The sequence below is a fragment of the Thunnus albacares genome, chromosome 23, assembly GCF_914725855.1.
Source record: "Thunnus albacares chromosome 23, fThuAlb1.1, whole genome shotgun sequence".
Classification (NCBI taxonomy): domain Eukaryota; kingdom Metazoa; phylum Chordata; class Actinopteri; order Scombriformes; family Scombridae; genus Thunnus; species Thunnus albacares.
The window spans coordinates 10,033,963-10,049,470 of record NC_058128.1 but is presented as its reverse complement, the minus strand read 5'-3'; the positions used below and the strand labels follow the sequence as shown (position 1 = coordinate 10,049,470).

General features: G+C 40.0%; 1 long non-coding RNA gene across 9 annotated transcripts in view; it reads right to left on the bottom strand.

The window, feature by feature from the left end:
• LOC122975289 overlaps positions 1–11,868 on the bottom strand; it is a 249,720-nt gene extending 237,852 nt beyond the window's left edge. For all 9 annotated transcript variants that reach the window (XR_006400614.1, XR_006400612.1, XR_006400611.1 and 6 more), the window contains exons 1-2: positions 11,696–11,868; positions 11,366–11,527 (exon numbers count right to left, since the gene is read on the bottom strand). This is a non-coding gene — a long non-coding RNA (uncharacterized LOC122975289). The remainder of the gene's footprint in view (positions 1–11,365; positions 11,528–11,695) is intronic.
• Positions 11,869–15,508: the final 3,640 nt, after the last annotated feature.

The window sequence follows — 15,508 nt, the reverse complement described above, 5'->3', positions numbered from 1 at the left end:
TTTATCCTTATAGAACATTTGAAGACTGCACTTGCAAATTGAATACTCACTCATTCTGTTGTCAATGTTGACATATCATGAGAACCAGTGAGAAAACACTTAGATGTTGTGATATTGATTAACCACATAAAATACAGAATAAAATCATTAACTCTTAATTTCCTAATCTGCAATTAAATCTAGTAAGAAGCAATTGACCAATAGCTAAATAATACACTTAACACTGATATCAAGTAAATCAAATGCAATAATATGTGTTACTTATAATTTAATAAAAATGTATAATTTAATAAACTTATAACATCCTTATGGTTTTAGGTCAGAGGTCATTAAGTCTGTGTGTGTGTGTGTGTGTGCTCCTGCACGTAAAGAATTGAAGTCTGTGTAAAGAAATAATAAATATGTGTTCTGAGTTTTTCATACCACAGAAAAATGTGTTATTAACCACCCAGCCAAATTTGAATGATTAAAAAAAATCACCAAGTACACAAAATTAGGTTTCAAAATCGTATTCTGAGCTCTGAAACACAGGGGCCGCTCCCAAACTGAACAGACTCTGAGCATCTGAACCTAACAAAGCTCATGCCGAACTCCCTTAACAAATATATAATTTCAAATTGGCCTTATTTGTAGGTGTAAGACATGGATGATATTTCAAAAATAAAGTAACGCTAGGAGCCACTGTTTAATTCGGCACGTATTTTGTAGGTAAATGTGGACTTACTTCAGTAAAAATGCAACTTAAATGACTAGTTAACAAGCACCATTCATCGTTATGTTAAATTGATGTTTTCAATGAAGTTTGGTGCCAACGTTACTCACTTCTTTGCTGAAAAATGCCAGTGAGGGGCTGGATGTAGCAGCCACAGGAGTCTGGCTGTAGCGACAGTGACGGAGTAGCGCCCACAACGCAGCCCGCGGCAGCAAAGGTGAGACTGGACAGAGTGCAGGCAGCCACACAGGCTGCAGTGCTGCACCAACAGAGGAACATAGATATATCCTCTGGGTGGACTAGAGCTTTAACTCAGACTCTACCTGTCAACAGACGCTTCAGCTGGGTTTGAAATAACTCCTTGAGCACTACTGTTGACCAAAAATGGCCCCATTCACCAGTAACAACCCGGCTGTGCCGGCCAAGAGGGAGCGTAAACAAATGAGGGAAGAGAGAAGGGCTAAGGGCTAAGCTAAGACTTACCCCTCACTAGCTAGTCCTTCCCAGCATTTTCCTCACCAATGTACGGTCTCTGGTGAACAACATGGATGAATTGCGACTGCAGATCACCACTCATAAAAGGATTATGGACTGCAACTTCATGAATTTTACAGGAACATGGCTTAAGAGCAGCGTCCCCAATAGTGGCATTGAGCTACCGAGGTGATACATCCTCGGGGCAGATACAACAGCTAATGACTCTGGTAAGACCAGAGGTGGAGCGTGGGGTGCGCAGACATCCATTATCGAGAGGCACTGCTCCTCTAACCTAGGATATCTCATAGTCAAATGTAGACCTTTCTATCTGCCCAGAGAGTTTACACCTACTGTTGTGACTGCAGCATACATACCCCTGGACACTAAAGCTAAGCTTACAATGAAATAATTGCATGCAGCCATCAGCAAAAAACAGACTACACACCAAGCCAATGCTAAGGCACTCTAGTTCTTCTGTAGTGTAAGGGGAGGGGTCATACTAGTCACCTCTCCACATCATGGATGCACCATTTTAGGCCCGCCCAAAAAATCCTGAACACAGAAATGGTAAAAGGCAGTGTAATGGTTTAACTCCACAATTCAGTACAACATAGTTCACAGTCTTTTCACATGTTTTCAGCAATTATTTTCTAACATGTATAACGTGTTTCAAAAGAAATCTCTGATTTTCCTTTACACGGACTTTAAACTTTTCTTCTGTTGCTGGATTCCTTTCCCTACAATAGCTATTGGAATATTAAATTAAAAAAGACAGCAGAAAAAGATGGTACAAATCAATACGTGTGATATCAGCATGAGGACAGGGGGAAATGACACGAGCACAGAAATTAAGAATAGGAACTAACATGAAAGGGGTCCGGCGTAACAGGAAGGATGAAGGAAGGTTGGAATTAGGAAAAGACATGGAGGATGAACTGTCAAAACCACATAAGCTCTGTCACCATGAAATCCACACTTTCACCAGCTCACTTTACCGCTTAATCAAAGTCTAGCCTGAGTGATTACATGGCCTTTTTTTCATAAAAGTGCCACTATTTAAAAAAAGCTCCTAATACTGCGCTCTAGGAATCATTTCTAATTTATTCTCACCAGTCCTGATCTGACAACCAAAGCTATTATAGAAAAGTCAGCATGATGTGCTGTCAGAAGCCAGAGAAATAGATGTCATCCACAGCAATAAGCCTGTAATAACTACCGTCAAATTATTTTCAGGGCCTAAGTAACTTTTCCCTCATCTCCCCATTTGGCCCCTAGCTCCTCTTTTGCAGCTTGTAAAATGCTTATTATCATAATTGCATAACTACGCATATAGCATTTGAGATGTTGAATTGAGGCAATATATGCCTCTTCTCATCATTAACATACAAGAAGATTACTGAACTCCACTCAACTGCACAAAAATCATCATCTCAAGTGGACACATTTTCTGTAACAGTTGTGACTAATACATCAGCATACATGTTCACACACGCACACAGTCTGGTTGTACTGTACAGCAAGCAGTTAATTACAACACATTTGACGGTTCTTGGCATTTATATTTGCCTCTCCAAGAGGATTATTCAGGTGTGCGCGTAAATGAGTAAGTGAGAATGAGTGAAAGAGGAGACGAGAGGAGAGGGAGAAAGAAAGAGCACTTGGTTGTGTTTAGGGTGACTCACTGTAGTGAAAGTGACATTTTGGTGAGATGTGCACTTTCCAAAAGCCCTGTGGGGGTGCAAGGGGCATGCCCAGCCATGCCAGCCTACTCTGCGCAGTCACATTTTATCCTGACACTAAGCACAACAGGCAGGCCAGCCTATGCGCCCAAACACATTATACTCTTCCCTATCTAACACTCAAACGAAAACACATTAATTTTATCATACCTGACATAAACACAATACCCTCTGATAATCTAACAAAAAAAAATGTGCCCGCACACACACCTTTAGCTGCTGCACTGTGAGATCACACAAATGTGTCCCTTCATGCCCTGTGGTAGTCCATCTGGGTACTCTTGAGTTTGAACTCAGTTTGTTCCATATAGGCACCACATAATGAAGACTTCATGCTACAGTATGAGCACAGCCAGCTGCCTGTGTTCTACATACCCACAGGGTCTTGGTCCGCGGGCTGGCACATAAATTTAGGTATAGACAAGGCTGAGTGACAGAGTATGAATGGTTGTAAAGTGATGTGATTGAACAGGACAGTGGTTTCAGCACAGTGGTTTTATGGAGGGATTGAGTGAGAATATTGTATGTTTTGAACTTTGACACTCTGTTACAGAATCATCTTGGGTGGATTTAGAGAAGCTGAAAGGCTATGAGGTGCTTTCAATCCCAATGATACACAGCAGGCAGCAGTATTGACTGAAAAATATCGTTTGGTGCAGAGAATACACAAAACACACATACCAATCAGACAGTCTGCTATCCCAGGGGGCTAAGGGGGGACAGTTGATTCTTTCACACTCTGACAGAACCTCTAGTACCAAAATGTCAGCACACTGTTGGGGGACTGAAGCAGAAAAGAGCCTGAAGAGAGGCCATAAAGAGAGAGAGATGAGGGCCAGGGGTAACATGCTAACCGAAAGTCAAAACTCCTCTGACCATAGGTTGGGGTTAATGTTACAGCTGGGCTTCAGTGCCCTGCCAACAGTGGTAGTAAACAAACTATACATATAGGTTCTGACCTAAAAATGTCAGATATTAATACTGAATGTTGTCTTCTCTTTCTCAGTATGTCTCCCGTTGTGGCTGGTACAGTAGTTTCCTACACTAGTCAATAAGAAATTACAAGGGTTCGCCAGATTCGTCCCAATATATTTCTTGAAGTGCCTCAACTATCTTGTGCTACAGGGAGCACGTTAACTGTCTTAAAGTAAGTACGCATTTTAAGCAAATGTATGTCAGTGTCCAAAGTCAATCTAACCAATTAACTACGGTGACATTAATGTTGGAAAGAGTGGCATTAGTGTCAGTCACTGGGTACCAATCAAAACACATTAGCATTTCTGCTGCTTGAGCTGCACTTTTAACAACCACACTGAGCTTGAACATAAGAGGAAGGCATCAGATGAACTGTAAAACACGACAAGAAGCAGCAAGGCAAGTTCATCCATCACAACAAGGTGATTTTTTTTTTTTTTTTAAATAACACAAGCCATGGGACTTGGTCGGGAGCCAGATGGATGTGCTGTGCTGTCAACAAGAGCTTTTATTATTAGCTGATGAGAAATAAAGCCTAGTCCATTCTAAGGTGGAGAATACGCAGGGTGATTTGATCTCAAATATGATAAATGGGGATACCCTCAGAACAAGCTATACATTAATGAAAAACAAGGTTCCATTTCACACAAGGTTTGTCCTGTTATGGCGTTAGATTGGTAAGTGTACTTAGGCAACTTGTGTAGTTGCTTTGGTACCCAAATAGACAGCTAAGGTAAGGGTGGTTCAACAGAGCAGCAGGGCAGCAAGACAGGCACTTCGGTCATCCGGAAGAACCTGTGGCTACAACACCACCGTAGCCACAAGGAAATGGTTTGAAATGGTTTGACATTTTGAAAAGGTACACTTCTCGCTTTTTGGCTGAGAGTTACATGAGTAGATTAAGGACCTTAAAGGAAGATAAAACTATTTCTTCTTATGTACTGCACAGACCTGGATGACACAAGCTAAACTTCATGTTGGGGGTCATACTCTGGCAGATGACTGAAGACTGCCCCCCTGGCACTGAGAGTCTGGTCTGAACATTTAAAAGGAAAGCTGCGGTTCATTGTTTGAAGATAAAATGTCATTGTGAGCGACACAATATGCAGCTACTATGTGGCTGCAGCCATGATGTAGACTCTCTCTGTCCTCCATTTTATTACTTCAAAAGGTGGCAAGAGTGATATGCCATGACAGCAATATGGTATGAAGAAATGATTAATGCTTTTGCAGCACAGCCCAGGAAACTTCTTCACTATTGGTGAACACTGCCGCTGGCAAGTAAAAGCTACAGGCACAACGCCCAGTCTGGTCCAGTCTCTCAAGGTTTGGGTCCTCAGAGGGACAGAGTAATGGGTCTGGGACTGTCAGTGGATGTTGTGCCGATTATCAAAGATACATGGGTGCAATCCGTCATTTCATGCAAGGTTTCCATAAGTGGTTTGGGAAAGGAGTGAAAGTTGTCTTTGGCTCCATCCTCCATCACAGAGTATCTCTCACAGAGTAATGATACTCTAGCATACAGTGTCAGTGTATAGGTGTCATCAGTCTCCTCTTATCATGCAGTACTTGGACAGACGTTCGAAAATCCTCTCCTGAAATGTTTTATAGGGAGCTGGGAAGAATTATTTTCTGGAGACAGTATTGCTGTCTTTAGATCTTGGCAAAGAGTGTGTGATCTGTGTGCCATTTCGGCCAACAGCATTCTGAGGAGATACCAATCCATCAAAATATACCAAAATATGTCCTTCCTGTCCAAGAACATTAAGAACTCATTAGGCCAAGGATGATTCAGCGAAATATATTCTGTCCTTCTCTCAAAAAGGGAAGAGACAAGAGAGGTTGCACTACTGGAATCCTGTCTATAACACAGAGTACTATATGAAGAGTATATACCATAAGAAAGAGTAAATACGGTCAACCCAAACAGACTGTGATAGAGACAATGTCAGCAGGATGGTGTACTATCAATTAACAAACACCCACTGTCCAAAAGAGCAGAAATATTGCCAAATAATAATGTCCTACTAACAAAAAAAGTCTTAGAAACTAATTTCAAAAATATTTAGTAATATGCTTCAAAAATGAATTGATAGAAATAACTGAAAGTCACGTTTTCACCTCCTGCTCAAAAAATAAAACATTCTGTAGTCAAGCTGATTACAGACAGACAGAGTACAATAATTTTCTAACCTGTAATCAAAAATTGTTATTTAATAGCATATATTTTAAACAAAGGTTACTGATTTTGTGGAATATTTTCTCTTGCAATGATTATGAAATAACACTGTTCATGCTTCAGCTCCCAGGCTGTGGTCAGAAAGCACAGTGGAAACTTTGATTTCTGCTCCAGGGCTGACGTTGTTGCTAATTTCAGGGTTAACCCCCCTTCACCTTACTCAGCAGTTGGCAAGCAAAACACAGGAACCTGGCTTGGATCTTGAGAAGCTACAGCATTTATTTACTGAGAAACTGTAGCTCAAACTGTGCATTCACTGCTACATTGACAGTTTGACTCTGCTCAAATCACGAGCAGCAAATTCTCACGACACTGTTCATTATGTTTGATTATTGTGTCTTCTGTATTTAAATTCATGGTAAACATCTTGCAAATGCAGTGTTGTTCATCAACAAACTAACACAGATTTTAGAGCTTCTAAACAGCATGTGAAGGCAAGAGTCAGCATCAAACTTTTCTGCACTTTTACCAATAAGGAAAATTGGATGTAAATAAAACAAGATATCACTGTAATAGATTAGCCCAAGCAACTTTCAAGTCTCTGTCAGTTATTTATCCTACTGAAATGAAGGGAAATGGCTGTCTCAAAGGTAGGAGAAACACAACAATCTACAAGATCACACTCTGGAAAATGTATTGCGATTTTTTGAAATGAGTAATTATTAGATTCATCCCCTTCTATTTGCAAATATCCCAATGAGGGAAATTCAAACCACTGTTCACAATGTTCCTTCTGATTACTACTGAAAGCTTTGGACCATAGGTGGGGTTTGACTGTACAATGATTAATAGGTATATTCAGAGCTTTGCGTTCACATTTCGGATGTTATCAGACTGTATAAATGTCAGCAATACTAACTTTTTATCTCTGAAAATGATCAAGGAACAAGGACAAGGCCTGACAACTTAACACAGTGTCATATGTAACTTCCAAGAACGCTGGACACCTAGAGAGCACAAACTTTAACATCATGTCTTTTCAGTAAGTTGTAATACGAACAGAAAAGGCAAGGAAAAAAATAAAACCCAATCACCTCTAGTGTTAACCATTGTACAAGGACGTTGCTGGGCTATGACCATCTTCTTAAATTTAATGGAAATAGTTCTATGGTTCAACAAGCACAATCAACTACACAGTGCTAACAACCTTGCTGACCAAGAATGTTCAATTTGTGCTTCTTCCCCTTGTTCCTTTCTTTATACACAGGCCAGAAGTGTAGGCATACTACATATGCACACACCACATACACACATTGGTCTAAGACTCCAGAGACCCAGAGCGCCCTTTCTCTCTCCCTCTTTTTCTAATCCTGGCAATTAGCGAGAAATAATTAATGATAAAAAATGAAAAAGTTGAGGGCAGAGAGCCTTGAAGATAGAGTTCTGCACCGTAAGCATTCAATTCCCCCTCTCAAGGTCCTCAAGGTCCACTGCTCTCTGGCTCTGATCCTCATACAGCTACTGGGGGATGCTTGAACAAAGGCCTCTTTGATATCAGCCCACCCTCCCTCTCTGTATTTCACTCTGTCCCTACATCTTATACACGCTTTCGTTTTTCTTTTCCTGTTTTCAAAACTGTCATACAACTTACTTATTCTCTTACTCTCTATCTTAATCTTCTCCCTTTCTCTCTCTCTCCCCTTAATTTCACCCTCCCAACACCAAGGTTGTGGCCTGCCTACTAAGGGTCCATTTGAAATATTTCGAAGGTTATACCAGACATCTGCTGTACCCCCCCAGAGTAAGGATTTGTTTGATTGCCTCCCTGTGAAATTAATAAGAGTAGCCATTAACAATCTGGTATAAATAGGAAGTCCATAGATGTGTAGCTGTGAAGGGATGTGCGATGCAGCTGAACCTTGATCATGCAGTGCAGCGATGGAGCTATAAGTGGTAGTAGGGGAATGGAGAGGTTGTGACCTTGTGAAGTCACTTCGGGGCCAAATACAAGTGTAATGTGGTCTTGTGATCAGAGAGAAACTGCAATGTCATCCCAGGCTCAGGAGCAACTGTGATGTGATGTCTGTACAGGCATTCTTCTTAATATTTACAATTGTGTGTAAACATCTGTATTTTCCCAGAGGAAATCAATATTCAGATGTGCTACCATGTATGTTTGCATCTTTGTGTGTGTTTGCATGCATGTGTGTGTTTCTGAGACAGACAGACAAACAGTTGAAGAGAAAATGTCACAAGGGAGACAGGAAGGGAGTAAAAAAAAAAAACACTCCTAAGCACTCCTGCCCCCTGGTGGTAGTTTGCAGTAGCACCTCTGACTGTTAGAGGAAGGCTGCGACTGAGTTACAGTAGTGGAGGGACTGCTGTATGAATAGTCTGGGGGTTTCTGCTTATTGCACCACCTCTGCCTCCTGAAGGATGCCTTTGATCTTTGCATACATTTAAATTCCAAAGAGGCAAAAATACCAAAGGGTGGTAAAGCTCCTTCATTCATAAATGCAGAGACTGGGATTTAGATCTTGAATTACAGAGAGAGTAGGCATCATTTCATAATACTCTTGGAGCAAATTGTGTTTCATTTGCTAGATATTTCAAACGCTTGATGTCAGACCTTGAATATTGCCATCATAGAGATGGTTTATTTGCCAATGGCAGTCATAATTTAACACAAATTTGAAGCATGCAGATATACCAGTAAAAGTCAAAGCAGTGTGCTAGATTCCCTTTCTCACCCTATCTTTATGGAGACATCTGTTTGTTTCATCTTGTTCAAACCACTACACACTTTTTAAGCACAGGAATTCGATGCAGGAAGACTGATGGTGCATGTCTGCGTGAAAACTAAATTGAAGTAGAGAAGGCAGGGAAGGGATTATCACAGTATTAGGAATGCTTGAAAAAACTGCAGAAAGGCATTCGATCTGGTGGATCAGAGTGAACACTGTGTCTGTAGTTTATGCTTTTGGCCAGCAGATGGCATCAGCAGTTAGTGCAGTGTGTAATGGTGTGGTGCAGTGCAACCAACCTGATGTTGCCGCTCCCTTAGGTCAGTGTCTGTGTTAAGGAGACTACATTTTGGGAATCTGCTTGTGGCAAAGATGAGGTTTTCTCATTTGGATTAAACAATCTAGGTTCCAGATATCAGGGAGAACATTACAAATCCATGCACTTAGTCCAACTGTATCCATTTCTCTCACTCCCCATCAGTCTCTGCTTGATATTTCAATCCCCTCAACAGCTAACCCTCCCACACACTTACACTCACACATGCATCCCTGTCAGAGTATCTTTGACCTAGCTGCACACTAGTTGCTTGTGTGTGTGTGTGTGTGTGTGTGTGTGTGTGTGTGTGTGTGTGTGTGTGTGAAAGAGAGGGAAAGAAAGGGAGAGATCATTAATACACATGCTAACGAGCATGGTAAAACTTGTCTGGGGAATCAATAGAAACATCAGAAGGAGGAAGAGGACGATTAGATATTGACTGAGGTAATGGGGTGAGGTGAGAAAAAATTGCATTTAGCTAACTGGTGTTTTCATCTAGCAGTACTAATATGGCCAGTCTAAATGGGCGGTGAAGAGTGTGTATTTATGCTCTGAACTGTAAAATGTAAAGACAGTATCATCATGAGAATAAAATGTAAGAAGTAGTAGAATATTGTCACTGCATAGTCCCTGCTATATAAGATAGATACATGCAAATATTTGCTTTAGACTGTTTTTTTTAGATCGATTTATGAAAGTTTAATACGGCCAGCATTCATAAAATGTTATCAAGCTTTGAGAAGGCACAATTTACGACTCATGTGTGTGCTTTGGGCTGTGATGCAACATAAACATGCTGACTAATTCAATAATCATAATAATGTGAATATTTTTGTTGTTTAGTTATTGTTATGCATTTAGAAATTAAACGGTTTAACTATTTTGCATCCCTGATAACTCATTCGTTTTACATGCATTTAGTTCATAAATTAATGTCCCTTTATGTAAGTGTAACCATGTGTTTCGTTAAATGCCCCATATGCCCTCCTTGATCAAGAGCAACATGCTCGCGTCTCTTTTCTCAAGGCTGGGTTGAACAATAACAATCGCTGGCCCAGAGTCACTAGAAAGCAACACCAAAAAAGGAAATTCAAGAGCTCACCATCCATTCAAGAAACTGATGAAAAACAAAAATAATTCATATTTTGTTTTTACAGCCTAATGTGCTGTAATCTGCCTCTAGCCTGCTCCCGACATCTATGACTCCAAAAATATGAGAAGTCATAGGAACAAACACAACTAGTCATCTTGTTGAAAGCCATCACAATCATCATCATCATCACTGTCACAACCACAATGCTCCAATTTCAGCCAAGATTCAGAACTTGAGATAAAGCAGAAACAATAAAAGAAAGAAAGAAAAAAGAAAATTAGGAGGACATAGACATTCACTTGGAAATATGGATTCATGGACATATGATTTCAATGGATTTAACATGACGATACAGATATGTGTTGGTATCTTTTCCCAGTTCTTAACACAGTTAGACAAAAAAAAGCATAAAACATGTGAAGTTCCATGAGAAGATTCAGCAACACAGACATGAAGTTGCCCCATTCTGTCAAATCTTTACATAACTTCTTATTTCTTTTTTGTAATTCATTATATTGTATGGTTTGGTTCCTTAATGCATTACAGCTGATTCAAAAGATGAGACCAATAGTATAATGTAATATTACGTATACTAAACCATGCTAGGGGGAAGTTGAGAAATGCGCTTGTATTATAGGTATTGCATATAGATTTTAATGACCCCATTATACTGGTAAAATGTACCATCATGTTAGTGACTAAAAAATCATGCAACTGCACTTCCATGGTACTGTACCATGGAACTGGTTGCCAAACAGGTAAACCTGCCAATGGCAACCATTGCCACTCTCAATAACTGTACAAAGGCACACTTTAAACCTGACAGCTGTTACTTCCCACACAACTACAGCCTCATACTGTGAAAATGTCAAAGGCCAACCAGGTACAACAACACGAGTGTGTAGAATAGTCTATTAATAACATTTAATCAGAACATTTTATCCTCAAAAACTACCATAAAGTTTAAACAACTCCTCTCTGACAGTCTCAACAAAAATTGAATCTCATAATATAATAAAAATAGGTTTTATCACACGGCTGGAGTGAGCTGTTCTGCTCCCTTACATTTCCAGAGTGTTGCTGAAACTGCAATAACAAACTGAAACTGAAAAAAAATCGTATCTACACACCTGAGACCCGAAATCTCCACACCTTGACAGGACTGCTCCTCCATGAACATTTTGCAAAGTGGCACAGACCTCTGATGGATACTTAAGGATGCTTTTCTTCTCTGGGGCTCCAGTCACCCGGCAGTTTGACTTGAAGAAGTCAAATATGACACATACCATCACCTAAAAAACATAAATAAATAAAATTAGGAGCCATTTTGCTTTTAGCATATGACCTTCCATTGCTAGCGCGTCACACCCCAGGAGCCAAGGCACCCATGCCTAATCGTGTTAGTATAAAAAGATCATGTTTTTCTTGCTTACACTACTTTTTTCAACAGGTTAAATTACCTTTACCACATTGTAACTCTTAGCTAACAGTTAGCAGGGAACTAATATTCACTTTTAGCTTCACTTATTTCACAAATTCCTCGCAATTTGGTGGCGACAACAGTTGACATGCAACACGTAGTATAAGTTGTAAAACTAACAAACGCAAGACACTTCTTTAAGTCGTGACTAAATTGTTACCCCAGATTTGCGGAACTCTCGCGAGATTTGTACGCGTTGTTTCTTCATTGTGCGTGTTTTACAAAATAATTGCGTTTTGTGATGTGATGACGCTGTGGTTAAGGTCTGGTTAGGTTTAAGGACAAAAAACACTTAGGGTAGGGTTAGGGAAAGATCATGGTGTCGGTTAAAATGATCACTCTTGTGAGATCTTTCGCGGGTCTGGGGTTACCATCTATAATAGCCTTTTATGATTACCATGAATGTATGCATTTACATTGCTTGCAAAGCTGTTTTGGATATGGTGAACAACTTAAGGTGATATCAAGCCATTCAGTTACAGATGGATGATATGATAGGCCTACAGGTGTTTTGCATTGCACAATTAGGCAGTTAACATCCCATGTTCTATATGCATGTTGATTAAGCAGCATTTACAATCACTAGTTCATGCTTATTTACAGTAATGTTTATTTACAGTAGCCTATTTTTTCATATTACCATATAGCCTGTGATATTAGAATTGTATAATTCTAGGTGTATATAGGCTAGGTTCTTGTTAATGAAGTATATTTATGAAGATATAGGCTACTGGTAGCAGCATCTTTATCTGCAATACTACCCACCCTGGTATTACTTAGAATAGGATAAAAAACAAAATTTGTGTCATTATCCATCACTACCCTAAACTGGAAGTCTGGCCACGGCAATAGCATTGCCAGGCAGAGTGCAGCTGCAAACCACAGCACTGTCATACAATCTGGACCCAATAGTATGATCTTGCTTGATAAAAAGATTCAGATGTGGAAGAAGAAAAGCAGAGAAGTGCTTTCTTAGTATGACAGTGTTGGGAATGTGTCCTGCTCAGGTTCTTGTGCAAGTTTCAGGGAGAACCACAGAGACTGTGACTATTCTGGAGTGAGGCAAATACAAACCAGTCCCAGATCCCAGATCTGGCAGACAATGTCTGAATATAAATGCAAATTATTGTACATTGCTCAACTCTGGTGGGAGTGGGAATCTGGGCATCATCTGCACTGGTGAGTAATATGGAGGGCCTTGATGGACTACAGTGTCTCTGAGGTTTAGCCCCACAGGTCTCTGCAGGTTTTAGCAGGGGCCAATCAGACTTCCCCATTGGCTGTACACACTTACTTACTTACTGCTCAGAACTGGCTTCTTAAGGTGGAAGAACATGCATCAATGCATCCAGCTTCATCAGACTGATCACTGGACACCTTAGGAGCCCAGCTAGTCCAACTTTCCAGACATTAGGGTCCTTTGAGTGGTCCAGTCTTGTCTTGGAGAAATAGTCAGAGCTTTTTTGACCCCTCTCTGCTGACCAGTCCTGGGGGAGCTCCAGTTGATTGTGAATCCCAACATGCTCAGGTGCAGGTGATGATGAGGTCATCTTGGTAAAGAAGACACCACTGGGTTTGAATGCCGCACCAACACATTTGGAGAGTTTGTAGGGTGATGAAGTGGTCAATAGAAAGACATACTGAATACAACTGAACATAAAAGTAAGGGACTGTCATGGCTGTAGTGGTAAAAAGCTGCTTGGTGGCACAAGCTCCTGTAGAATTTTCAGTGTGGACGTGATAAAAGGCAATACAGGTATGGAGGCAGTCAGAGGGTCAGAATTTCCCCTTTCTGTTTTCTTTTGCTTTTGTTTTGTTTGATTGTTTGTTTGTTTATTGAAACCACAACATAGCTGGAACTGAGTAATTTGTCTTTTGCAGGTGTAAGGATTGGCTGAGTGGTGGAGGAAGGACACAGAGCTGCAGGAGTAATCTTCACTCCGTGTATGTTTTATTTGCGGATTACACCAGAAAAATAAAGCAGTTCAGGCTGGTTTTGAGTGAGGAGGTGGAAAACTATTTACAAAAAAATGAAAAAACAAAGATAAGCATATAAAAACTTGTCAAAAGAACTTAAAGGAAAACCTAGGCTAGTGGGCAGGTAGCACATGCTGCAGGTCTACAGTTGAACTGATCAAACTCTCTGCCTCTTATACAAGAGGTCCCTCCTTCCACACAAACTACAGTTAGGGTGAATCAATTAAGCAATCTAAACCACATTTCTAATTGAACACAACATGGACAATGTCTACACATTAATCTAGTTTTCCTAACATGGAAATATCAACACATAAGTTGTTCAGGATACTTTAAAAGACTATCCCCTATGATAAAAAAAGCTCCCTGTATTCCAACCCACATGGCACAGTCTGAGATCCCCCTACTATGAAATCCTTTGGATTCTCCCACTTCCTCTTTGGCAGTTTGGACCAAACATTTGAGTAACTGAAATTGAATGTAAATTAATGTGAATCGAATGTATTAATAGATGAAATTGTGTGTTTCTTATTTCATAACACAAATATTATGTGTGTTCATAATGTCAATATGAGTGTCAGGTTAGCATGATAAACTGTGCTAGCTTAGCCTTAGAGGAGTGGGCTACAATGTCATGAAAGAGTGGTGTGATGGTAAGTTAGCTTAGCTTTACAATGAGAGCTGCAGATCTTTTGTACTTGTGGTGGAGTATATTACAGACCTGCCGAAACTAAAGTGTTTGTGGCAGCTATGCAACCTACTCTCCAGAGGGCATGGGCTAGGCCCATGACGGCCCCTTGAGCAACAGTTCCTGAATCCTGCTAAGGAGTGCGCTATGATCCATGGTAAGTACACCAGCAATGGTGTGTTTGTGGAACATGACAGACCTGTGTTTGCCCATTTGCACCATTGCCACCACTCCTAATAGTCTGTCAAAGGTTATGAAGCCAGAAAGCAATCGATAACATTAACACACACAACAATCACTAAGGCTCTCTTTCCAGTGGTGGCAGACAGACAAATGAGTATTTCTCCTAATTGTCCACTCTCTGTAGAGGAATGATTTAGAGAAAAAGCACTTACTTTCTCAGGGAAAATAGAAATTTAAGAAGCCTGTATTACCTATCCTGAAAATGGAAATTTGGACAGTATTTTATTAAAATATCCAATGTGACTGGTGCCACAAGGTTTCACCAAAACCACAAACAGATTATTTGATTATTTATCAATGTTTTTTTTTAAATTTATGTTAACCTTTCCTTAATCCAAAGAGTGGAATATATTTGTAATATTCAGTTGTTTAGTAAGAATTATCATTCTTATTATAATTTAAAATAATTCAATAAAACTTTTTAGTAGAATTCACTCTCTATGTTTTCTTGGACAGTGTTTCCCTGCTGTGCTGCAGCATGATCACAGTAACACAAAGAGAGAATGTTTTATTAAAAAGACTGTAGACTTTGAAAGATACTCACTTGATTTGTCTAACTCAGACTTCTGAAGTCTCACATTGAGTTCACATAAACATGTATGTATTCCTGCAAATAAGAAGGACTGTGGATTTGGTCTCCCATCATTAGCATTAGAAGAATCTTAGGGATCTCTTGATGGCCAGTATGAAGCAAAAACGGTTTCAATATGAACACCTGACTACTGTTTTATGAAAATTTGGAAACCTATTCTATAATAATTAAACATTGCAAATGAACAGCCACACACTACTGTTGTGGGCGTTAGAGTTACTTGTTTAGGGAAATCTCCTTGGCAACAACTGGCAGTTTGCCATTGCGGTCCATTGTCATCTCGCGATGCTGAT